At 43.6% G+C, this 24759-nt stretch overlaps 1 protein-coding gene across 2 annotated transcripts in view; it reads right to left on the bottom strand.

The window, feature by feature from the left end:
* FOCAD (focadhesin) overlaps positions 1 to 20320 on the bottom strand; it is a 287833-nt gene extending 267513 nt beyond the window's left edge. For both annotated transcript variants that reach the window (XM_081103496.1, XM_081103497.1), the window contains exon 1: positions 20265 to 20320. The gene's annotated coding sequence lies outside the window, so the exon portion shown is untranslated. The remainder of the gene's footprint in view (positions 1 to 20264) is intronic.
* Positions 20321 to 24759: the final 4439 nt, after the last annotated feature.

The following is a 24759-nucleotide window of genomic DNA, read 5'->3' on the forward strand; positions in this document are numbered from 1 at the left end:
GTGCACAGAAGTCGGTTTTTGGCCTGGGTGAGTCTATTTTGAAGAAGTGGCGTTAGAAGAAGTGGGGGGTGTCGGTCAGTCCGTTGGGCGACGGGAGACGAGGTGCAGGCGGGCCGCGGGATACACAGCGCGGGGGAGACGTGCACGATTCATACACGAGTTGAGTGAGCCAGTCAGTCAGCAGTCTCATTGTGCAGCGGTATTAAGTATGATATCAAGTTATATTCAACGTACCTATCGTTTAACTAAGACTTAAAACTTTAAGTAAAGTTTATTAACCCTACCAGACCGCTGTACCGATTTTTCGGTAATTTCCACACAAAGGTGGAATATTGGCGCTAGATGAAAGGTAGACCTATTTTCTACAATGTCTCCAAGTTCCATCTTATTCTAACCACTTGTTTGCATGTAACTAACATTTTTATATATCATGTTGTTTTTTTCTCTTTAATGCTCAGGAGCCCAGGTATAGGGGACAGTTAGGTTCAGGGCCTCAGGTCTGGTAGGATTAAGTTAATTTTAGGGAACGTTGTGGAGTGAAAGAAGATGTAGTGTCGAGGATTGAGAAAGGTGTGTTGAGATGGTTTGGACATATAGAGAGGATGAACGAAAGGAGATAGACAAAACAAGTATACCAGATGAGTGTGGATGGGAGAGTTGGAAGGGGTCGACCTCAGCGAACATACCTCAATCAGACTGAGGACGTTTTTAGCAAAGCCCAGCTTAGGAGTACCCTAATGAAGTTAATAACAATGTACCTACCTATATAGTTTAAGTTTAAAAAATTTGGCTCTCAAAAGAAATTTCAATCATTGTACTGTTGATATTTGGCTTTTTTGACTAATGAGTTTGCCGACCACTGTTCTAGAAGAAATGTCCAGAAGCAGGAAGATCAAGAGGAGTCCACTGCATGTCCTTTCTCATTTCCCACAGCTACCTGAGAAAACGGGGCTTCAACTACAATTGGACATCACATTCCAGGCAAGGAAACTACCCGGATATGGTGCAGAGGGGCCACATTGCAGAGCTAGGATCAGACGATCCCTAAGGCCCCTTCCAGCTCTGAGAGGACTGTCATTAGTCCTGAAGACGTAGATCTCACTCATTCGGAAGGGCTAGCTTCCATCTGTGCAGCAGCCTTTAGTATAAAGATGAATTTGAGCCTAGAGCTCAGACAGGAGGGAAGTAGCTCAAGCAGCAGGCCTCGGCCCTGACCAACTCTGCTGCATTATTCTCTGGATTTGTGAGTTTCTTGAAGGAAGCAGCTGAGTCTTGTTCACCTGCTGAAGGGCATGACCAGGAATATATGTTTTTTGAGGTACTGTGTTTCACGCCATACCTAACACACAATAGAATTCCTAGAATTCTACTGTTTATTTTGTTTTCGGATCAACTTTCCCAAACATTAAGTGATAGAGAATAATCTATATCTCTCATTCACACTAATTAAGATTCATGAAACAAAGGCAAAAATATATTAATAAGAACCAGAAGTAAAAAAATAAATTTGTAAACAACTTTATTTTCAAATTAATACAGTAATCTGAATTTAGTTATCCACACATTAGAGTTTGAAAATAACTAATTCTTTTTAGGCACACCCCTTTCACCCAGCTTTTAATTTTATTTTTTCACTGATCAAATAACTTTTGAATAGGTTGTATAAAGATGACTTTCAGCCAAGTCCAAATCCCAAATCAATGGAATCCAGATTAGTGAGATTTTAGTACACTGTGATTCATTTGGGTACATTTAAAAAAAAGTCAAAGAACACATGCAAAAGCTCACAAGACTGGTTCTTCACTGTTTCCAGCTGAATATAATAGAGGTGAAAAATGGATCTTTGTTATTTGAATACATCATAAGTTTTACATGAATGCTTCAGTTGACAGCTACTATTTATCATAGCTTTGCTCTTAATCTGTTATGTAGTACAACCCTTTCAAAACAGGCAGCATCACCTCTGTGTAGTGTTCCCACTGGGGTAAAAGGCATTTTAAACATGTAATTAGCCAAAGAAGTAACATTTACCAATTTTCTATTGCACAGCTGGCATTATTCATGGCTGTTTTGATTTGTAAGGTGCTTAATAATCATATATTAATTAACCTTCACAACCAGCCTGGACAGAAGATCCTTAGTGAGTCATTTCACATTAGCAAAGAGACATCAAGCAGCATATTCAATAATTAGAAGAGGATCCTGAAATAAAATGCTGATATCTAGCTAGCACAGTAGAGTACGTAGAATTATCTATCTATTGATCTATCTACATAGATAAAACCCTAATATGCAAATAGACCGAACGCAGACAACCAAACAACCAAACAACCGGTCACTATTAGGTGCGTTGACCATCAGGGGGTGCGCGTGGAACATGGTGGGCGTCAACAACAGGTGGCAGAGTATGGAATATGGCAGGTGTGGCTATGGCAAGATGGTGGAGCAGGTGAGCAGGGACACCAGGCCAAGGCAGGGTGCCAGTCGCTGTCATCAGGGCGAGACTCTGGTGGTCACTGAAAATTCTTTGCTCCCATGTGACAGGGTCCCGCCCGGCACTCTCACCTGCTGCCGGCGCCAGCTCCACTCACATCCGCTGCCAATGCCAGAGCCACAGCTCACACCTGCTGCCGGTGCCCGGTGCCAGTCCCGATGGCTTGGCACCATCAGCGGGTGCCAATGGCGGCTGTTGGCCCCAATTGCCCCTGAGGGCTTCTCCACCTCACCCTGCTCCTGAGGGGCAATTGGGGCAGTAGCCGCCACTCGTACCCACTGACAACGCTGGCCCTGTTCGCACCCACTGCTGGTGCTGGCCCCAATCATTCCGTGCCATCAGTGGTGTGAGCAGGGCCGGCGCCATCAGCATGTGGGAACGGCAGTGGCAGGAACAGGGCTGCCAACAGACAGGGGACAGGGGGCCGTGGCGGGAGGGGCTGGGCAGGGTCACGGAGGATGGGCAGAGACCCGCCCCTGGGCCCACCACAGCCTCACAGACCACAGTTCCTTTCAAGGTGCACGAATTTGTGCACTGGGCCCCTAGTATTTAAATGAAAAAGAAGGAGGGGGGGAAATCATGTAGCTCTTCATGAGAATTTTTTTAAATTTCACAGAGTTTATAACCAATACATATATACCTAAGTATTACAGGTTCATATATGTAGTCATATGTTCAGGTTAAATGGAACTTTTGAGCACTATGTTGGAAGTAAATGATTGACTAGATGAACAGCAGCAGCAGCTCCATAGGCTATCTACTCACAACGTATCCAGTGTCCAAACAGCTTCATTTCACCCTCAAAGCCTACTTGTGCCTCTCAGCCCAAATGGAACTGCCCAAATGAAACTTCTCCCAACCTGGCTTAGCTCCAAACTGATACAGAGGTTCTCAAAGACCAACCGGGTCAGCTCCGAAGCAAAGCCACAAAAAAGAGGGCAGAAACAGCATGGTTCCCAGGACCACAGTCTCCCAGGCCTCACCCACAGACTCAAGTCCACAGGGAACCCAGCACAGTAAAGCTGAAAGTTGGGGTAGGTAAAAACCACTAGCCCCTTCTCTGGGATGAGGGGGCACTCAGGGTGTCCTTACTGAGCATCTGGCCTTAGTGTTTGACACTTCTTGGCTATACCCCAAAGTGTCACACACATTCCTCAAGTTCTAGTCACCTCCATTTCAAAGTATAAAAATACAAAAGGCTTAAAGGAAGCATCTTTTGTGCAAAGTTATTCATTGACTGAGCTACACATTTAAATACACACACATATATACACACACACATACATACATACACACACACACACACACATGATTAAGAAAAAAATGAAGTGAATATGCAAAAATGTTAAGGTTATTTCTGGGTACTAAGATGATGAGTGATTACATCCTATTATATTTCTCTTTATAAATGCTACATTTAATTTTTTTCCCTGCAATGGGTGTATATTATTTTTACATTAAATAGAAATTATGAATTCTCCTCAAATAAAAACATAAGATCAGTTTTTAGGCTCAACAAAAAAATTAGTGATCTCATTTACTCACTGGAAACCATGGTCCTTTATCACTGTCTAAGGAGGCAGTTTCCTCACAGCACACATCAGATAAAAAAGGCTTAACTTGATCCAATTACACTACTTATTAAGAGCTATTTAATGAGAAAGTCACACCTTTGAGTTATTAGAAGCTATAATGGTCCTGCAGAGTTCCAAACAAGTAAGCTAACAGAATTACCTTTGATTCTAAATTGTTTGCCAGGAGATTAATCCATCTGCCCCTGAAAAAAATTAAGTGTTCCTCCAGTGTGTTCAACTTCCTCTAATCTCATTTTAATCAAGTATGTTAGCCTCAGTCGAGAGAGTAGGGAGTTTTAAACAGATTTACTGGAGTAGAATTGATATACAAAGAAATGCATATATTGAATGTGTACAGTTTGATGAGTCTAGACATACAAAACACTCATGATATCACCACCACAATCAAGGCAACAGACATAGGCAACACCCTCCAAGCTTTGTCTTTGTTTTTTTCTGTGAGTGTGGTAAGAAATCAACATGAAAGCATAATACTATACTCACCATGCTGTCAACTATAGGCACTATGCTATATCATCTCTACAACTTATTCATCTAATATAATTGAAACTTTATAGAAGGAAGGTATTTTTAGTCACTTATATTGCAGTACAAAGAGCTTAATTTTCAAAATGCATATAAAATATAACACCTAAAATAAATTGTAGTCATCAATAGGTAAATTTTAATGGAAGTCTATATATGTTTTGATCTGTCAAAGACTAAAGAAAGGCCTTTCAGATATGATGACATTTGGACAGAGATGTGAAGGAAAAAATGAGCATTCCTGGCAGAAGACCCACCGAGGGCAACACCCTTAAGGTGGAAGCATGCTGGGCAGGTTTAGGAAAGGCCACGGACACCAGTGTGGCTGGTGCAAGTGAGCAAGTTGGGCCGTAAGAGACAACAGAGTGAAGCAGGGACCCAGATCTCATAGCTCCTGGGGGGCACTGTGGGCCTTTGGGTTTCCCTAGAGGATTTGGGAAGGAGAGATGGCATACTTAACTGTCATTTTTAAAAGATCATTCTAGCCCTAACCGGTTTGGCTCAGTGGATAGAGCATCGGCCTGCGGACTGAAGGGTCCCGGGTTCGATTCTGGTCAAGGGCATGTATCTTGGTTGCCAGCACATCCCCAACAGGAGGTGTGCAGGAGGCAGCTGATCAATGTTTCTCTCTCATCAATGTTTCTAGCTCTCTATCCCTCTCCCTTCCTCTCTGTAAAAAATCAATAAAATATATTTTTTAAAAAATTAAAAAGATTATTCTAGCTTCTAAGGAGAATAGACTCTCAGAGGGCAAGAATGGATAAAAGGAGATCAGTTAGGAGGTCACAGCAATAATCCAGGAAAGAAATCACGTTGCCTGAGATGAGGGGAATAGCAGTGAAGGTGGTGAGCAGAGGTCAGACATTACATATATTTTGACAAAATCTGCTAATGGGTGAAATGTGGAATGAAAGAAGAGTGAAGGATAACTCCAAGGTTTGGGGTTCTGACAACTGGAAGAAAGAAGCACACACCGATAAGCAGAAGACTAAAGGCATCATTCATCTCTTTTTAAAACGTCACAGCCATGCATGAATCTTCTCAGTGTTTGGGGAACAATTTACCTTTGTCCATGTCAGCAGGGTGCTAAGTGCAGAGAGTACAAGTTTGATTTACTTCTCAAATTTATTTGAGACCAATTTTGACTACACAAGGCAAATGTTAAAATTTGTATGCTTAGCTGCAGCCTAGATTAACATTCAACTCATACCCAATACCAATGCTGCTATTAACATCTGTCCCAGGCATACCCACTTTCCAACCCTCTTAAGTCCTCAGTGGCCCTCTAAACCATAACTATCCTACACAGCTTTAAAAAATGTTACAAACTAAAAACAAAGAAGAGACAAGGAGAGAGGGAATTGAGACAGGCAAGCTAGTAGGTAGTAGGTGGGTAGATAATCCTTACTCCCTCCACTTCCACAACCTTCACTGTCATTCCATTTCATATCTCCTTCCCAGCTTTATGTCAAATGCTCAGTACATTCTGAAGGTACTGTATACATGTGCAAATATACGATTCTGGGAACAGAAAAGGTAAAAATTAGTTGTGAAGTGATATTGTGAACAGAGATGTGAAAAAAAGAATTAAAATGTATTCATTTCTTTAAAAAATATATTTAAAGGTATTACATCACTTTGTTAATATAGAATTGATTTGGGAATGAATCATGAATTACTGCTAAAACTGTTAGGTTAAAAAATGATGGGAACTTCCTTTTAGAGAAATAAGGATGACCCCACCTGAACCCATTGATTCATTTTAGCATCACCAAAAGGGAAAAACCAGACATTGTATCCTCATGATGTGATGGAATAAGACATACACAGAACCCTCTAAGAATACTGTTGCCTAAATAAATTCAAAATGGATCTACACAGATCTGTATATTGAACTACCAATTTGTAGACAATACAATAGGTAAAGGAACAAGGTAAACAAAACCATTTTAAGAACAAATGACTGTTTCTCCAACCAATCAATGGCATGGGAAATGGAAGGGGTGGAGGGACTAGTATAGTATAAGTGACCAGAGAGACACAATAACCAAATACAATTTGGAAACCTTATTTGGATTCTGATTCCAAAAAATCAACGATAGCAAGACATCCTTGGCACAAGTGAGAAATTCTGAAATATGGACTCACTACAAGGTAACAGTAAGGAATTTGTGTTAATTTTGTTAGCTGCTACAAGAACACAGTAGTTAAATTAAAAATTAAAAGTCCTAAAAAATGAAATAAAAAGTCCTTATTGTTAATTACTTTTTTTAAAAAAAGCTAGAGGAAGAAAACCTGTTGGAGGAAAGAGAAAACAAGATTGAAAATGTTGATTTTTGTTGAAACTAAGTTCCCTCTCTGTACTCCCTACTTATGTGTGTGTTTGAAATTTTCCTCAATATGATATTTTTTAAAATAAAACAAAATGGAAAACAATAACCTGAAGTTGTACGATTGCAATGTAACCTGTTTAAAAATTATTACTGTTTGCAACTGGTAACTTATGTGAATGGAGTTTTCCTTAATAGTATGCAACAAAAACAAAATACAAAACCGAAATATAAAAATAAATTGGAGACTGAGGCACTTAAAAGATTATCATCTTCATTCATAATCAGTAATTTCAAAGGCTATGCCCAGTTCTGCAAAGAGGCTGTGGTTGCAAAGTGGCCTCCAAATGCTGAAGGAGCTGAGAGGCAGAGAAGGAAGCAGACAAGTCCAGCTCGTCAGATGATGAGTTTAATACGGAACTTAGTACAGAACTGGCATCCTGGGCCACAGCAGGACACTCAGTGCCCTCTATGATCCCTGGTTAGAGATGGACCCATGTTCTAGAAAAGGAATTCATGGGTGGTCAGGGGGAATCATGGGGTCAGATACCAGGAGGCCCTGGCGCCAGGGTGAGCTAAGAGAGATAACACGGAGGACACCTTGCCCCAGAGGATTAATGAAAATTCCATGATTAGCCAGAAGCCTCTGTACACATTCCAGAGGCCAACGGGGGATGAAGGGAGGTCAAAGATCAGGGCTCCTTCCCTCAGAAGTTAAGCAGGTATATTACCTTCAAGATGGAGTCAGCCCTGTCCTCACTTGCTCATTATGATAGCTTCAAGATTCAGACTGAGTTTATAATAAGATTATGCTATCAATCAGTATGTAAAATACTTTAATTTTACTAATAAAAACATCTCTCTTACCTGAAGTTCTCAATAAAATATTTTGGAGACAGGGAAGGTCCAACAGTTTAACAAAAAGGGTTGAAATTTTTCTGCCTTACACTGTTCCTTTCACATATTCACTATTTCATCTTTGCTTTGAACAAAAATGTTATGATGTACAACTCAGAGTGAAGAGGTTGCTATTAAGAATCTACTGAGCAGGCATTCTCTGCAGCTGATTAGAGAATATGATGCTCTGCTTTCAAAGAACAAAAAGCCTAGATGGGAAGAACACTTTGACAGCAGACCTCTTAAAAAGAAAAACGGATCACAAAAGTACCTGCACAAAAGAGGGCAGGAATTTCCTCAGATAAGAACCCAGAATCAGTTTCAAGAGTTTTTGCATCAACATGGAAGAGATACCTAGGCCTGGAAAACGTTTGGTACCAAAAGCCTACCTTTCATTCATTCATTCAACAAATATTTATTAGATGCCTACCTTGTGCCAGACACCGTTCTGAGCACTGGGGATACAGACAAAAATCCCTGGCTCTACAGATCACAGTCTTAGTAAAGGAAAGATAAAAATAAGCAAAATAGTGGATAACACTATATTTTATAAGATGAGTGCTAGCCCCAAAAGTAAAGCAGGGGAGGGGGTTAATATTAGAGAGAGGTTCCAGTTCCAAAGAGGGTGACCAGGAAAGGCTCACAGAGGTGAAACATGAGCAAAGACTTAGAGGAAGTAGAGGAGTCCATAGTCTCCAAGAAGAAGACTGATTCTAGGCAGAAAGAACAGCCGTATAAAAGCCAGAGGGAGAGTAGGCCTCGTATGACTACGAAACAGAATAGAAGCTCACTGAGCAGATTTAGTTTGCGAGGGAGAGGGGAGTTGGAAATAAAGTTAGAGACGCAACCAAGGGGTCGGGTCATGGCAAACCTCACAGACCTCTGCAAAGATGCCTTTTAACTTTGAGTGGTAATGGGAAGCCATTGGAGAGTTTAGGACAAAAAAGAAAGGAAATCCACTCAGGTTTTGTTGTTTATTTTGTTTATGTTCTAGTTTTTAATCCCTTTACTGCTGTTGACAATATTAAAGAGGGCATTGAGAGAATAGAAGAGACCAGTTAGAAAGCTATGGTAGATTGCGGGGGGAAAAAATGGCCCCCAATTCTTCCCAATTCCTGTTTGCACCTTTCTGTACAGGGGACTTTGCTGTTCCCCTCATAAGGAGGCAGTCCATTTCTCCATCCCCTGAATCGGGGCTGTCCTCATGATCTGCTTTGATTAACGGGCGGAAATAAAGTGGGAATTCTTAGTCCAGGTCTCTAAAGGCCATGCGGCTTCCCCTGGCTCTCTTGCTTCCATTAAACCACCATGCAAAGAAGCGGGCGACAGCTTACCAGGCCACATGCAGCAGAGACAAGCCATCTGAGCTGCAGCTCCCAAACCTACCAATCCCCATCACTACATGAGTGAGCCCGGGCAAGGCCAGTGAAAGACCTGCCCCCCCTCCCGGGAATAGGTGGTAACCAATAACAAATACTATTACAGCATCAAGGACATAGACAAATGGGGGCTCGGAGCAGTGGGGAGTGAGGAGTACTCAGATTCTAGATGTATTTTGAAGATAACAGCTAACGGGCTTTTTCATTAGTTTGTATGTGGATTATGAGAGAAAGAGTCAAGGATGACACCCAAGTTTTTGGCCCGAGTCATGGAAAGGATGGAGTTTCCATTCACTGAGATGGGGAAGACCACAGGGGCAGCAGGTACAGAAACTCCCAGCAAACAAAAGCCCTGGTCCAGACGGCTTTACCAAACATTCAGAGAAGAACTAGCACCTGTACTCCTCAAACTATTCCAAAAAATCCAAAAGAAAGGAACACTTCCAAGCTCTTTTTATGAGGCCAACATTATCCTAATTCTAAAACCAGACAGAGACACTACAAAGAGAATTACAAGCCAATATCCCCGATGAACTTAGATGCTAACGTCCTCAGCAAAATATTAGCAAAATGGACTCAGCAATATATTAAGAAGATCACACACCATGACCAAGTAAGATCAAGGAAATGTTCATGGATGGAAGGCTGGTATAATATTCACAAATCAATAACCATGATATATCACTTAAATAAACTAAAAGACAAAACTCACATCCTATCAATAGATGCAGAAAAAGCATTCAAAAAAATACAACATCCAATTTTGATTAAAACTCTCAGCAAAGTGGGAATAGAGGCATCATATCCCAGCATAATAAAGGCCATATATGACAAACCTACAGTGAACATCACACTCAATGGGCAAAAACTTAAACTATTTCCCCTAAGAACAGGAACAAGACAGAGATATCCGCTTTCACCACTCTTATTCAACTTAGTACTGGAAGTGCTAGCCACAGAAATCAGACAAGAAGGAAACATAACAGGCATCCCAATTGGAAAGGAGGAAGTAAAACTGTCATTATTCACAGATGACATGATATTGTACATAAAAAACCTATAGACTCCAGCAAAAAACTACTAGATTTAATAAATGAATCCGGCAATGTAGCAGAATACAAAATTAACACCCACAAATTGATGGCATTTTATACACCAATAATGAACTCTCAGAAAGAGAAACTAAAAAAAAAGAAAAAAATCTTATTTACCATTGCAAAAAAAAAAAAAAATTAAGATACTTAGGAACAAAATTAACCAAGGAGATAACAGACTATTACTCGCAAAACTAAAGAACATTGAAAAAAGAGATTGAGGAAGATATAAACCAGTGGAAGAATATACAGTGTTCATGGATTCATAGAATTAACATCATTAAAATGTCCATACTACCCAAAGCAATCTATAGATTCAATGCAATCCCTATTAATATACTGAAGGCATATTTCACAAATCTAGAACAAATACTCCAAAAATGTATATGGAACCAGAAAAGACCACAGCAATCTTGAGAAAGAAGAACAAAGTTGGAAGAATCACAATACTCGATCTCAAGCTATACTACAAAGCCACTGTACTCATAACAGCCTGGTACTGGCACAAGAACAGGCATATAGATCAATGGAACAGGACAGAGAACCCAGAGATTGACCCAAGTCATTATGCTCAATTAATATTTGATAAAGGAGGCAAGCGCTTACAATGGAGTAAAGACAGTCTCTTTAATAAATGGTGCTGGGAAAATTGGACAGGTACATGCAAAAATATCAAACTGGACCACCAACGTACACCATACACAAGAATAAACTCAAAATGGATAAAAGACTTAAATGTAAGTTGTGAGACCATAAAAATCCTAAAAGAAACCATAGGTAGCAAAATCTCAGACATCTCTTGCAGCAATGTGTTTGCCAATACATCTCCAAGGGCAAGGAAAACAAAGGAGAAAATACACAAATGGAACTACATCAAAATAAAAGGCTTCTGCACAGCAAAAGAAACTATCAACAAAATGAAAACTTATGAACAATAATAGATACAGAGGCAGAGCTGCCTCAAACTGATTGTCAAACTGCAGTGGGAAGTCCAGGGAGGGTTGGGGGGCAGGAGGGAGGGGGGTAAGAGATCAACCGAAGGACTTGTATGCATGCATATAAGCATAACCAACGGACATAAGACACTGGGGGGTAGGGGAGGCCAGGGGATTGTCAAGGGCGGGGGGAAAAAAGGACACATATGTAATACCCTTTGTAATACTTTAAGCAATAAAACAATTAAAAGAAATGAAAAGAGAGCCCTCTGTATGGGAGAACACATTTGGCAATGATACATCTGATAAGAAGTTAATTTCCAAAATATATAAGGAACTCATACAACTAAACAAAAGGAAGACAAGTAATCCAATGTAAAACTGGGCAAAGGATCTAGATAGAGACTTCTCCAAAGTGGACATACCAATGGCCAAGAGACATACGAAAAAATTCTCAAAGTCATTAATCATCAGAGAAATGCAAATTAGAACAACAATAAGCCCTGACAGTTTCTTGGTGGTTATAGCATCGACCCATGGACTGAAGAGTCTCAGGTTCGATTTCTGGTCCAGGGCATGTATCTCAGTTGCAGGTTCCATACCCAGTTCCAGTCAGGGCAACTGCAGGAGGCAACCAATCTCTCTCTCTCTCTCTCTCTCTCTCTCTCTCTCTCTCTCTCTCTCTCTTCCCCCGCCCTCCCTCTCCTTTTCTCTCCTATCCTCTGCTCTCCTCTCCTCTCCTCCCTCCCTTGCATTTCACTCTCTAAAAATCAATGAAAAAAATATCATCAGGTGAGGATTAACAAAATTAAAAAAATAAAACAACAATGAGGTATCACCTCACACCTGTCAGAATGGCTACCATCAAGAAATCAACAAATGACAAGTGCTGGTGAGGATGTGGAGAAAAGGGAACCCTGGTGCACTGCTGGTGGGAATGCAGACTGGTGCAGCCACTGTGGAGAACAGTATGGAGGTTCCTCAAAATATTAAACGTGGAACTACCATTTGACCAGGGATCCCACTTTTAGAAATATATCCTAAGAAACCTGAAACACCAATCAGAAAGAATATATGCACCCCTATGTTCATAGTGCAATTTAGATTAGCTAAGATCTGTAGCTAATCTAAGTGCCCAAGTGCCCATCAGTAGAGGAGTGGATAAAAAAGTGGTGGTACATTTACATCATGGAATACTATGCAGCGGTAACAGAAAAGGATATCTTACCCTTTGAGACAGCATGGAGGGACCTGGAGAGTATTATGCTAAGTGAAATAGGCCAGTCAGAGAAAGACAAGTATCACATGATCTCACTCATATGTGGAAACTAATGAACAAAATAAATCCAGAGACATAGAAGCATGGAACAGACTGTCGAATCTCAGAGGGAACTCAGGGGTGGGTGGGGAGGGGAAGAGATTAACCAAAGAACTTGTATGCATATATGCATAACCCAAGGACACAGACAATAGTGTGGTGAAGGCCTGGGGTGGAGGCAGGTACTGGTCAATGTGAGAAAAGGGGACATCTGTACTACTTTCAACAATAAATATAAATTTTTAAAGAAAAGAACGATCTTGCCCTAGCCGGTTTGGCTCATTGGATAGACCATTGGCCTGCAGACTGAAGGGTCCCAGGTTCGATTCCAGTCAAGGGCATGTGCCCAGGTTGAGGGCTCCATCCCCAGTAGGAGATGTGCAGGAGGCAGCCAAGTGATGATTCTCTCTCATCATTTGCCGGGGTCCAGCCCCAGCGGGTCCAGGGGTCCCCAAAGGTGTGGACGGAGTCGGCGAAGAAGGAAGGACACGGCGACAGCGTTCACTTGATCAGCAGCCTAGCCAGGATCTCCAGCAAAGATCTGGTCTGGATCTCCAGCGAAGTTCTGTTTAGGATCTCCAGCCAGGTTCTGTGTCCATGGTCTCTTGCTAGGTTCTCAAGATTCTCCAGCCAGGTTCTGTAGCCATGTTCCCTCGCTAGGTTCTCCAGCCAGGTTCAGTCACCAGGTTCTAGTCAGGTTCTCTTGCCAATTTCTGTAGTCAGGTTCAGTCCAGGATCTTTTGCCATGTTCTCTCGCTAGGTTCTGTCTCTAGGTTCTGAGGCCAGTTTCTGTCCAGGATCTTTCGCCATGTTCTCTCCAGCGAAGTTCTTCTGTCTCTAGAGAACGTTCTGTGTAGGTTCTGTGCCTAGGTTCTGTCTCTCCCTCTGTCTTCTTACATCTGTATTTATACCAGTTGATTCCAATCCTATCAATCTCTATTTCAAAGGTTAGGGCGTTTCTTATCTCCATTCCAGGGAGTAAGGATTATGTAGCTTAAGCATGATTGTTCGTAGTTAAAGTGATTAATTACCCACCTGGCACTTAGTTAAGAGGTTTTATTCCCTCCCTAACTTCAGGGGAAAATCCCTACCTGGGGAAACAACCTTTCTCAGAGACCTTGGTTAAAACACATAGTGCCAAGAAGGTGAGCAAACATGTTAAGAACAGTATGCCATATATGCCAGGTCCCTTGAAACAGCAAGCATGGACCGGCTCCCGGCAATCATTGATGTTTCTATCTCTCTCTCCCTCTACCTTCCCCTCTGAAATCTAAAGAACAACCTTTAGACTTAGCAAAATGAAAGTCATTGTGACTTTGAGGAGAGAAGTTCTTTTAGAATGATGAGGAGGAAAGCCTAATTAAATTGAATTTAAGAAAGAATAGGAGGAGCCCTGGCTGAGTAGCTTAGTTGGTTAGAGCATCATCCCCATACACCAAGGTTGCAGCTTCCATCTCCTATCATGGCATACACAAGAGACAACCAATGAATGCATAAATAAGCATAATAATAAATCGATGTCTCTGTCTGTCTCTCTCTGTGTCCCTCTGTCTCTCTCTCTCTCTCATAGGTAAGTGGAAAAATAAATATCTCTCTCTCCCTTCTTCTCTAAATAAGTAAATAAATAAGAGGAAAGTAATTGGACACATAAGCATAGTTTTCCCATAAAAGGAAAAAATAGAAATTATGTTGTGGCTAAGAATGAATGTGATCAAGAAGGAATAATACATGTATAACCCAAAAGTGTGGTGAAGGCCTGGGGCAAGGGTTGAGGGTGGGCTAGAAGGGTTCAATGGAGGGGTAGAAAAAGGGACGTATGCAATACTTTCAACAATAAAGATTTAACTTTTTTAAGAAAAGCAAAATTTTTAAAAGCTGTATTTTCTTGCTATGGCTGAGTGGCTCAGTTTGGTTGGAATACCATCCTGTACATCTAAAGGTTGCAGGTTCAATTCCCAGTCAGGGCATGTATGGCAGGTACCTGGTGGATGCTTTTCTTTTTCTTCCTTTTCCTGTATATCTAAAAATCAATAAAAACATATTCCTGGGTGAAGATTAAATTAAAAAAAGCTGGCCCAGCTGGCATGGCTTAATGGTTGACATTGACCTATGAACCAGGAGGTCATGGTTCAATTCCCAGTTAGGGCACATGCCCAGGTTGTGGGCTCAACTCCCAGTGGGGGGCATGCAGGAGGCAGGCAATCGATGATTCTCTCTCATCATTGATGTTTCTATCTTTCTATCCCTCTCCCTTCTCTCTGAAATCAATAAAAACATATTTTTAACAAAAAGTTGTATTTTCTTGAATTTTCCATGGCCCTAATAGTGATGTAAACAAATAATTCAACTAATGGCTTGTGGACAATATCTAAAAAGTATCACAAGGTGCCGAAACTGGTTTGGCTCAGTGGATAGAGCGTCGGCCTGTGGACTGAAAGGTCCCAGGTTCGATTCCGGTCAAGGGCATGTACCTGGGTTGCGGGCATATCCCCAGTAGGAGATGTGCAGGAGGCAGCTGATCGATGTTTCTCTCTCATCGATGTTTCCGACTCTCTATCTCTCTCCCTTCCTCTCTGTAAAAAATCAATAAAATATATTTAAAAAAAAAAAAGTATCACAAGGTTATGAATATTATATTTCAGGAGAACTATCTATATATATAAAATGCTAATATGCTAAGTGTCCAACCATCTGACCAGTCACTATGACACGCACTGACCATCAGGGGGCAGATGCTAATGCAGGAGCTGCCATGATGCGCACTGGCCATTGACAGAGAAACAGCACCGTGAACCTGGCACCCACAAACCAACACTCGGCTTCCCCCAACTGGGGCACAGGCCCTGCCACCACTCCAGAGCGACAGTCCACCGAATCGCAGTCGATGCTGCCAAGACCCCATGGCGCAAAATGTGGCCCACAGCCCAGCCCGGCCCAGCTAACAGTCGCTGTGGGCACCGGGTAGTGATATCACATAGCAATGCCTGGCTTCCTCTCCCTAGTGACTAGCCTCCTTGGAATCTCTTCAGCCCAAGAACTCGACTTGCTTTATAGCCAGATGGAAACATTTCACACTTTAACCAAATGTCTGTGAAGCATTTTCCCATGCCTCATCTCATTTGATCCTCACAGAAGTCCTGGAGTAGGTAGATAGGAGACTCGGTAGAATCCTATTTTCTTTTCATTAGCCAGAGAACGGAGATTTAGAAAGCTTAGAAACTTGACCTGACTGAACAGAAGTAAGAAACGGTGGACCTTGAAAACAACTTCAGGTTTTCTCACTGTGCAGAATATAGTCAAACAGTGCTTCAGTTAAACATTTTACCCTTTGTTCTCCCTGCGTGATCTACAATAATAATCTGCTTCGTGTTGATATTTACTGATGTGTTGCCGACAATTACCTGAAAGAGAAGTTGGGGTGCTTCACTGGGCTGGAAAAAGTTTAGCTAAATCAGAAAGCAGGACTAATTAAGCAAGTTTATTATCCTATATAATAAACAGGTAATATGCAAATTGACCATCATGCCCTCGCACAAGATGGCCCCTCTATGTGGTCAAAGATGGCCACCACAAGATGGCCTGCAGGGGAGGGCAGTTGGAGGTGACCGGGCTGGTGGGGGGGGGGCAGTTGGGGGGAACTGGGCTGGCAGAGGAGGGAAGTTGGGGGTGACTGGGCCGGTAGGGGAGGGCAGTTGGGGACAACCAGGCCGGCAGGGGAGGGCAGTTAGGGGCATCCAGGCCTACAGGGGAGGGCAGTTGGGGGAAATTGGGCCGGCAGGGGAGCAGCTAGGTGTCAATCAGGCTGGCAGGGGAGTGGTTAGGGGTGATCAGGCTGGTAGGCAGAAGCAGTTAGGGGCAATCAGTCAGGCAGGCAGGTGAGCAGTTAGGAGCCAGCAGTCCCAGATTGTGAGAGGGATGTTTGACTGCTGGTTTAGGATTGGCAGTCGGACATCCCCAAGGGGTCCCAGATTGGAGAGGAAGCAGGCTTAGTTGAGGGACAACTCCCCCCCACCCCACCCCCACATGAATTTCATGCACCAGGGCTCTAGTCCTATCTAATAAAAGAGAAACATGGTAATTAGCCGTACGTCCGCTACCCTTCCCATTGGCTAATCAGGGCGATATGCAAATTAACTGCCAGCCAAGATGGCGGCCGGCAGCCAAGCAGCTTGAAGCGAACATGAGGCTTGCTTGCTTCAGTGACAGAGGACTCCAACATTCCCCGCCTGCTGCTGCCGGCCTCTGAGCTTGCAGTTTGAAACATTGTTACAACTATAGAAGCTAAACAAAACTCCAGAAACCTGCTTTTAGCCAGCCGGGATCTCAGACCTGGAGTTGAAACAGTGTTTCGATTATAGAACCCAAACAAACCAGATACCTCCCTTCAGCAGCAGAGGCCTAAGAGGTGGAGCCAAGCCTCAGAGAATAGGTGGAGCCAAGCCGCTCCAGAATAGAAAAAAAGGAGCGGTTGGGAGCTTCAGTCACCTGCCAGCCTGAAAACAGCCCTCAGCCCCTCACCCAGACTGGCCAGGCACCCCAGTGGGGACCCCCACCCTGAAGGGGGTGTGGCCAGCTGCAAACAGCCATCAGCCCCTCATCCAGGCTGGCCAGGCACCCCAGTGGGGACCCCCACCCTGATCCAGGACACCCTTCAGGGCAAACCAGCCGGCCCTCACCCGTGCACCAGGCCCCTATCCTATACAGTAAAAGGGTAATATGCCTCCCAGCACCGCGATCAGTGGAGCCGAGAGGCCTCCCGGCACCGGGATCAGCGTGACAGGGGGCAGCGCCCAAACCCCCTGATCGCCCTGTGGCTCTGTGTGTGAAAGGGGGCGGGCCACAACCTCCCTATTGGCCCTGCTCTGTTCGTGACAGGGGAAGGCACCCCAACCCCCTGATCAGCCCTGCTCTGTGCCCGATAGGGGGGAGCTCCCCAACCCCCTGATCACCCTGTGGCTCTGTGTATGACAGGCTGCGGTGCCCCAAGCCCCTGATTGGCCCTGCTCTGTGTGTGACAGGGTGCGGTGCCCCAACCTCCCCTCCACGGGCCCTGCTCTGTGTGTGATGGGGTAGAGCCATAACTTCCCCATCGGCCCTGCCCTGAGTGTGACAGTGGCGGCGCCCCAACCCCCTGATCTGCACTGCTCTGTGTGTGACAGGGAGCGGTGCTCCTCAACCCCCTGATCGGCCCTGCTCTGTGCATGACAGGGGGGAGCTCCCCAACCCCCTGATGGGCCCTGATCTGTGTGTGACAGGGTATGGAGCCCCAACCCCCCTAATGGGCCCTGCTCTGTGAGTGACAGGGTGAAGAGCCCCAACCCCCTGATTGGCCCTGCTCTGTGTGTGACAGGGGGTGGCGCCACAACCTCCCCATCGACCCTGCCTTGAGTGTGACAGAGGGCGGTGCCCCAAACCCCCAATCAGCCCTACCCTGAACATGACTGAGGGTGGCATCACAACTTCCTGATCCGCCCTGCTCTATGCATGACAGGGGGCGGCGCCCCAACTCCCCAATCAGCCCTGCTCTGAGCCGGACCAGGGGCTGCACCTAGGGATTGGGCCTGCCCTCTGCCACCTGGGAGCAGGCCTAAGACAGCAGGTCGTTATCTCCCAAGGGGTCCCAGACTGTGAGAGGGCACAGTCTGGGCTGAGGGACCCCCCTGCCCCCCGAGTGCACAAATTTTTGTGCACTGGGCCTCTAGTATATCTATAAAAGGCTAAGTTGATTTGTGCACGCGCGGTACATATAAAGCTCTTGCTGGCGCCAATCGCATGTGTGTGTTTCGATCTGTCTTGTTGATCATGAATTCAGTTGACACTTCTATTATAGAGAAAGGGTGAATAGCAATATTAAAATATTTATTCTAATTAATTTCCTTTCAATGTGCATGAATTTGTGCATCAGGCCACTAGTTTTAGATATCATTTTACTCCTGCAGGAAGGCCAAGAGATGTACTTATGAGTACAGTACCATCAATCAGTCAATAAATGAAAAACTATTGTTACATCTTTATGGATATTTTTATTCTCAAACTAATAATTTATTACCTTTTGGTTATCAATTCTCTACTGGAAGCAGCAATCAATTAAAATATAGTAAATTTTAGGTTGATAAAATAATGGTTAACATATCCACATATTGATAGATATTAGCCAGGTAATGGTAACTACCTAACATTAACCAAGTAAGCAAATAGCCCAGACAGAGGTTTTAGATACCACTTATCTATAAAAGGGAGTAAAATTGCTTTGAAAATTGCATTCATATCCAATTGTTTTTATATCATACCACTATATGTTACATTTAAAAGCTTCTGATTATTATATTTCAAAATTCAGATGAGTCATAGTGCTTTGTATACAGGAGTTGGATGTGAATCAAAATTAAAAACATACACTTGCTTGACAGTCAGAAACGGAATGTGAACAAATTCAAAAAATTTAACACTTAAGCATAAAATACAACCTGCGTTTTTAAAATGGTCAGGTCTGTTACACAATAAACATGCCATTTGCCCCTCCTATTGTTAAACATCTCAAAATTACAGAATATTTCAAACCCACCCTCCTCTCTTTACAGATAGGCCTTCAGACCTAGGGGCCTTTAGTGGTACAGTTAGCAAGATTAGGGCTCTGGGCCGTCATGGTCTGAGGCTTACTAGAAGAGAAAGTAAAGAAAGCAAGGAGGTCCCAGAAGAGCTCTGTCTTATGATATAGGATCATAAGCTTCTGTTCCTAAATCTAGAACCTGAAATTGAACCATCAACAAAAATTCCATCTCAAATCTAGAAAAGAAAACTGGCAGATAAACTGATAGAAAAGGCAGGAATGCTCATTTGTTTGTAGCTTAAGACCCTGACCATCAAGGCAGCCATCAAAAGGTCTGTTGAATGGATGAAGATTGCATGATACTTGACAGGATGACTTCACTGATTTCAGAAGCTCCAAATTCAGGAACTAAACTAAGGGATTAGGATGCCACAGCTGAAATTAAAACTCACCGGGAGCAGGTGCAACATAAGTGCAAGTCTCCGCATAGCTTTTGCAGACATTTCAAAACATACATGTACGTGCTATTATGTACATACAGGCACATACTATTTCTTAGGGTAATTCCCGCAAGTGAGGACCAGAGAACCAGGAGATCTGAAAGCAGGCCCTGCTAACCCATAAACCTTTGCACTAAAGTGGACAGGATCTGAGTGAGTCACTAGCAGTGAGGAGACAGTCACCCCAGGCCAGACAAGACACGGACAGAAGCCCCTGCACTGCCCTGGACTTGGGAACCCTTCGAAGAGTCTGCAATGACTGCAAACTACTGCAGGTAAGATGCAAGGATCACATGATCAGTTTCCGAGTCAGGATCCCGCAGACCCCACCGCAGGCACCAGAGCTGGCCCCACCAGGCATCATCGCGCTCTCTAACGAGTAAGGCCTAGTCCCCGTGAGGTCCAGAATCCAGAAAAGACTAGACAAGGGCAAACGGCAAGACGTGTCCCCTGCAGGCCGCCCCACGCCGCGACACGGCCCTGCGGCCACATGCTCCACTGACCCATCTCCCCGGAGAGCGCCAGGCCCGCAAGGCCTCGGCCGCCCGGCACGCAAGCTGAGATAAGCCACAGACGGGTGCGACCCGGCGGCGTCCGATCACGGGCAGCGGCCGACTGTCCGCCGCCTGCCACCCCGCATCGCTTACCTCTCTTTTGCCACACGCTCAGCCCCAAGCTCGCAGCCCAACGTGGCCCGCCCCGCCGTCTCCAAAGCCGGGAGGCGTGGTCTACGAGGCGATAGCCAATGGACTGCTTGACTGCGAGAGCTTGCCCCGCCTCCTCCAGCTTCGGCCCGCCCTCCCTCGCTAGTGCGCACGCGTGTCCGAGGCCAAGGCAGGGCTCAGCGTCCGTTTGATGGCGTGGGAGGCAGAGCCTGGCTCAGCAGCCAGCCCAGCAGGAAGGACCGCGCGCAGGTGCCGGCTGCGAGGCTGCGCCGCGGCGGCGGGGAGTTAGCCCCAGGGAAAGCAGATTGAGAACCTGTCTGGAGAGGCCACTGCAGCGCGTCTGGTGGTCCTGTTGGCAGCCCAGACGCGATGCAGCTTTTGGTAGCTACTTAGGATTTGGAGATTTTGTTTCCCAGGGGAAAAAATAGTACCAATAGCTTAAGGATTCAGGAAATTTGTTGAAGATAACAGTCTTGCCACTCAGTGTTTTCCCTTGTAGCTGTTGCTTGGCCAACACACAACACTGCGGCTTCTGAAGCGAACTGTGTGAACTAAAAGGGGCGACAGAGTAGACTGGACGAGTTTAGGGATTATTTGGTGGACCTGACAAGCCCAGCGACTGAAAGTAATTGCACAGCGTTGTCTTAGCATAAATTCCTCACTGGGCAGATCATGGTGGAAAGTCAACATTACAGGCCTATAGCTTCCTTCGCAAAGATTAATCTTTACCTTAAGCGAGCCCTGCCCAGGGTTTTGTTTTTGTTTGTTTTTTAAAAAAAATATATTTTTATTTATTTCAGAGAGGAAGGGAGAGGGAGAGAGATAGAAACATCAGCTGTGAGAAAGAATCATTAATTGGCTGCCTTCTGCACACCCTATACTAGGGATCTAGCCTGCAACCCCAACCAGGGAATTGAACCTTGACCTCCTGGTTCATAGGTGAACCCTCAACCACTGAACCATGCCAGCTGGGGCCCTGCCCATTGTTCTTATGCATCTAGGATAATATACCTTTGAAATATCAGTGTAATTTTCTTTTCTAGACCCCTTGAAGGCACAGCTGGCACAGGATCAACAGAGCAGGAGACCACAAAACTCCTCATTGTTATTTTGTTGCATCCATACCATCTTTATGTATTATAAATGTTAAATATTAACTGTCCTGTACCCACCAATTTCAAAAGCCAGTCCTAAAGGTTAACCCCATTTTGCTTTCTCCTACCTCCTTAATCTACCACCAACAAATTTCGTGTACCCTTTCTTACACTTTCTCCTTTGATTCTAAATGTATAAAATAAGCTGCAAAACTGCTATTTTTTGGAACATTTTCTCAATACGTTGAGATTTTGCTTCTGTGCATGTCCTCAAAACTTTGGCTCAGATAAATTCTTATAAAACTTTCTGAAGGTTTGGACATTCATCAATAGCTGATATATCCATACCCACTTGTTGCAGAGTCGTAAAGGTTGTTTTAGTCCAGACATTTTGTTGATTTAATGTGGGGAGAACTGGCACTCATAATTTTTACTAATATTGTTATTATTTTTCTCTAATACTTATTGAGTGTCCACCATGCATGAACATACATTTTCACAGAAAGGCTGTAACAAATCAAGCACAATAGAACAGAAGCTAGAAGACAGCAGAAAAAATTAGAAGATATCATGGAATTCTGCTTGTGGATAATAGAACTGGAAATTAGATACAAACAAAAGAATTAAGACAAATTGCTCTAGAGAACCTGACTTACCCTGCAGTTTCTAAATCCCAGCACACCTTTACAAGTATTTGGGGAGCTTTATTTTTTTTTTAATTAAATCTTTATTGTTCAGATTATTACATTAGTTACTCTTTTTTCCCACCATAACTCCCCTCCACCCAGTTCCCACCCCACCCTCCGCCCTCACTCCCCACCCACTGTCCTCATCCATAGGTGCACGATTATTGTCCAATCTCTTCCCTCACCCCACACCCCTTCCCACCCCCAAGAATAGTCCATTCCCTTTCTATGTCCCTGATTCTATTACAATCGCCAATTCATACTGTTCATCAGATTATTTATTCCCTTGATTTTTAGATTCACTTGTTAATAGATGTGTATTTGTTGTTCATAATTTGTATCTTTACCTTTTCTTCTTCTTCCTCTTCTTAAAGGATACCTTTCACCATTTCATATAATACTGGTTTGGTGGTGATGAACTCCTTTAGCTTTTTCTTATCTGTGAAGCTCTTTATCTGGCCTTCACTTCTGAATGATAGTTTTGCTGGATAAAGTAGTCTTGGTTGTAGGTTCTTGGTATTCATCACTTTGAATATTTATTGCCACTCCCTTCTGGCCTGCAAAGTTTCTGTTGAGAAATCAGCTGACAGTCGTATGGGTATTCCCTTGTAGGTAACTGAGTTTCTTTCTCTTGCTGCTTTTAGGATTCTCTCTTTGTCTTTTGCTCTTGGCATTTTAATTATGATGTGTCTTGGTGTGGTCCTCTTTGGATTCCTTTTGTTTGGGGTTCTCTGCGCTTCTGGACCTGTAAGTCTATTTCTTTCACCAGGTAGGGGAAGTTTTCTGTCATTATTTCTTCAAATAGGTTTTCAATATCTTGCTTTCTCTCTTCTTCTGGCACCCCTATAATTCTGATGTTGGTACGCTTGAAGCTGTCCCAGAGGCTCCTTACACTATCTTCGTATTTTTGGATTCTTTTTTCATTTTGCTTTTCCGGTTGGGTGTTTTTTGTTTCTTCGTATTTCAAATCTTTGCCTTGATTCTTGCGATCCTCTGGTCTGATGTTGGGAGTCTGTATAATGTTCTTTATTTCAGTCCGTGTATGCTTAATTTCTAGTTGGTCCTTTACCACAACATCGAGGGTCTTACTAGATTTCTTGAAGATCTCACTACATTTATCGGCGGTCTCACCAGTATTTTTGAGGGCCTTATTAAGTTTATCGGTGGCTTCTAGACAGTTCTTTAAAGACCTTAAAAGTGTGGTTTTGAGCTCTATATCCAGCAGTTTGCTTTCCTCCAATTCTGTCGTTTGTGTCCTGTTTGTTTGTCTTGGCATTTTTTATGCTTTGCTGTGTCAATAGAGTGCCTTTCTGTGCTAAGTGTCCCAATTACCTGAGGTAGACACTCTTGGTGCACCCCCTTGTGGGCTTTGTGCACAGTCTTGTTGTAATTAAGCCTTGATTGTTGTAGGTATCACTGTGAGGAATTGACCTCCAGGCCAATTGGCTGTGAGAATCAGCTGTGTCTGTAGTGGGAGAAATTCTGTGCTGGAGACACCCCTCTGGGGGTAGACTTGCTTCAATGGGGCTTTGGTGCTCACTGAGTCTGCCCCCTGAGTGTGTCTATTATGGTTCCACGGAGTTGCAAACTGGATGGTCCCACTCTGATCTCTGGGCTTCCTGGCTCCTGGATCTCTAGGGAGGTGCTAATCTAGCCTTTGCCTGAGGCTATCCAGCAAAAGTCTCCCTGCAGGGCTTGGGTGGGGCGCGTCCCACGGGATCAACAGGGTGGGGCTAGCAGTTATGGCTGCTCTCAGTCTTGCCCTCAGAGGCTCTGCTTCTCAGTGTCCTAGTAATTGCTCAAGCCCCATGGAGAGAAAGCTGCCCTAGGGTTCTGAGCGATGCCAGACAGTCCAGCTTCTCCCGTATGAGTCTGGGTCCCTAGAGACTCGCCCGGAGCTGGAGCTCAGAGCCTGAGACTCCCTCCTGATTGAAAACAACAACCACGCTCTCAGCCGCCAGCCCGCTCCGCATGCACTCCGCACCTTAGTATTTTACTTCAGCACTGCGCCTCCTCTGAGTCTTGGTATGTTTTTCTCTTTCCTCCTAGTTGTAGAACTTCCACTCAGCCAGCCTTCCTGTGGTTCTGGATGATGTCTGTTCCATCTTTTAGTTGTATTTTTGAAGTGGTTGTTCGAGGCAACAAACTCCGGTGTTTACCTATGCCACCACCTTGGTTTCTCCTTATTTGGGGAGCTTTAAAAAAAAAATACCAGAGCCTGGGTCCCCATCTCTAGAGGTTCTGGTTTAATAGCTCTGATGTGGGGCTTTAGCACTGGTATTTTCCTAAGTTTCCAAAGTCATTTAAATGTACTGACAAGAAGTTTGGCTTCTTATTTCTAGAAAGGATTTGGTTCCCTAACTCCACTTAGGAAAAATAATTATGTACCACAGACCATCTTCAGTTCTCTCTATAATTTATTATGCACTCATTCTGTAAGAATTTAAATTAATTTTGAACCTACCCTTTGAGAGAAAGGAGTTTTATACGGTTTATAATTGACTTCTTAATTTTATGGATTTGGATGATAATCCCCTTTGGCTTTAATAATCCAAAAGCACTAGCACTTCTTTTAGGACCTTTTTAATTCTTTAAAAACTTATTTTTCTAGTCCCATACTTCTTGAGATACCTTAATCAAAATTATAATCAAATACTTAATGATATGAGCAGTATTTTTCTAACTATATCAACTCAT

This window comes from Myotis nattereri, assembly GCF_964212035.1.
Source record: "Myotis nattereri genome assembly, chromosome: 12".
Taxonomy (NCBI): domain Eukaryota; kingdom Metazoa; phylum Chordata; class Mammalia; order Chiroptera; family Vespertilionidae; genus Myotis; species Myotis nattereri.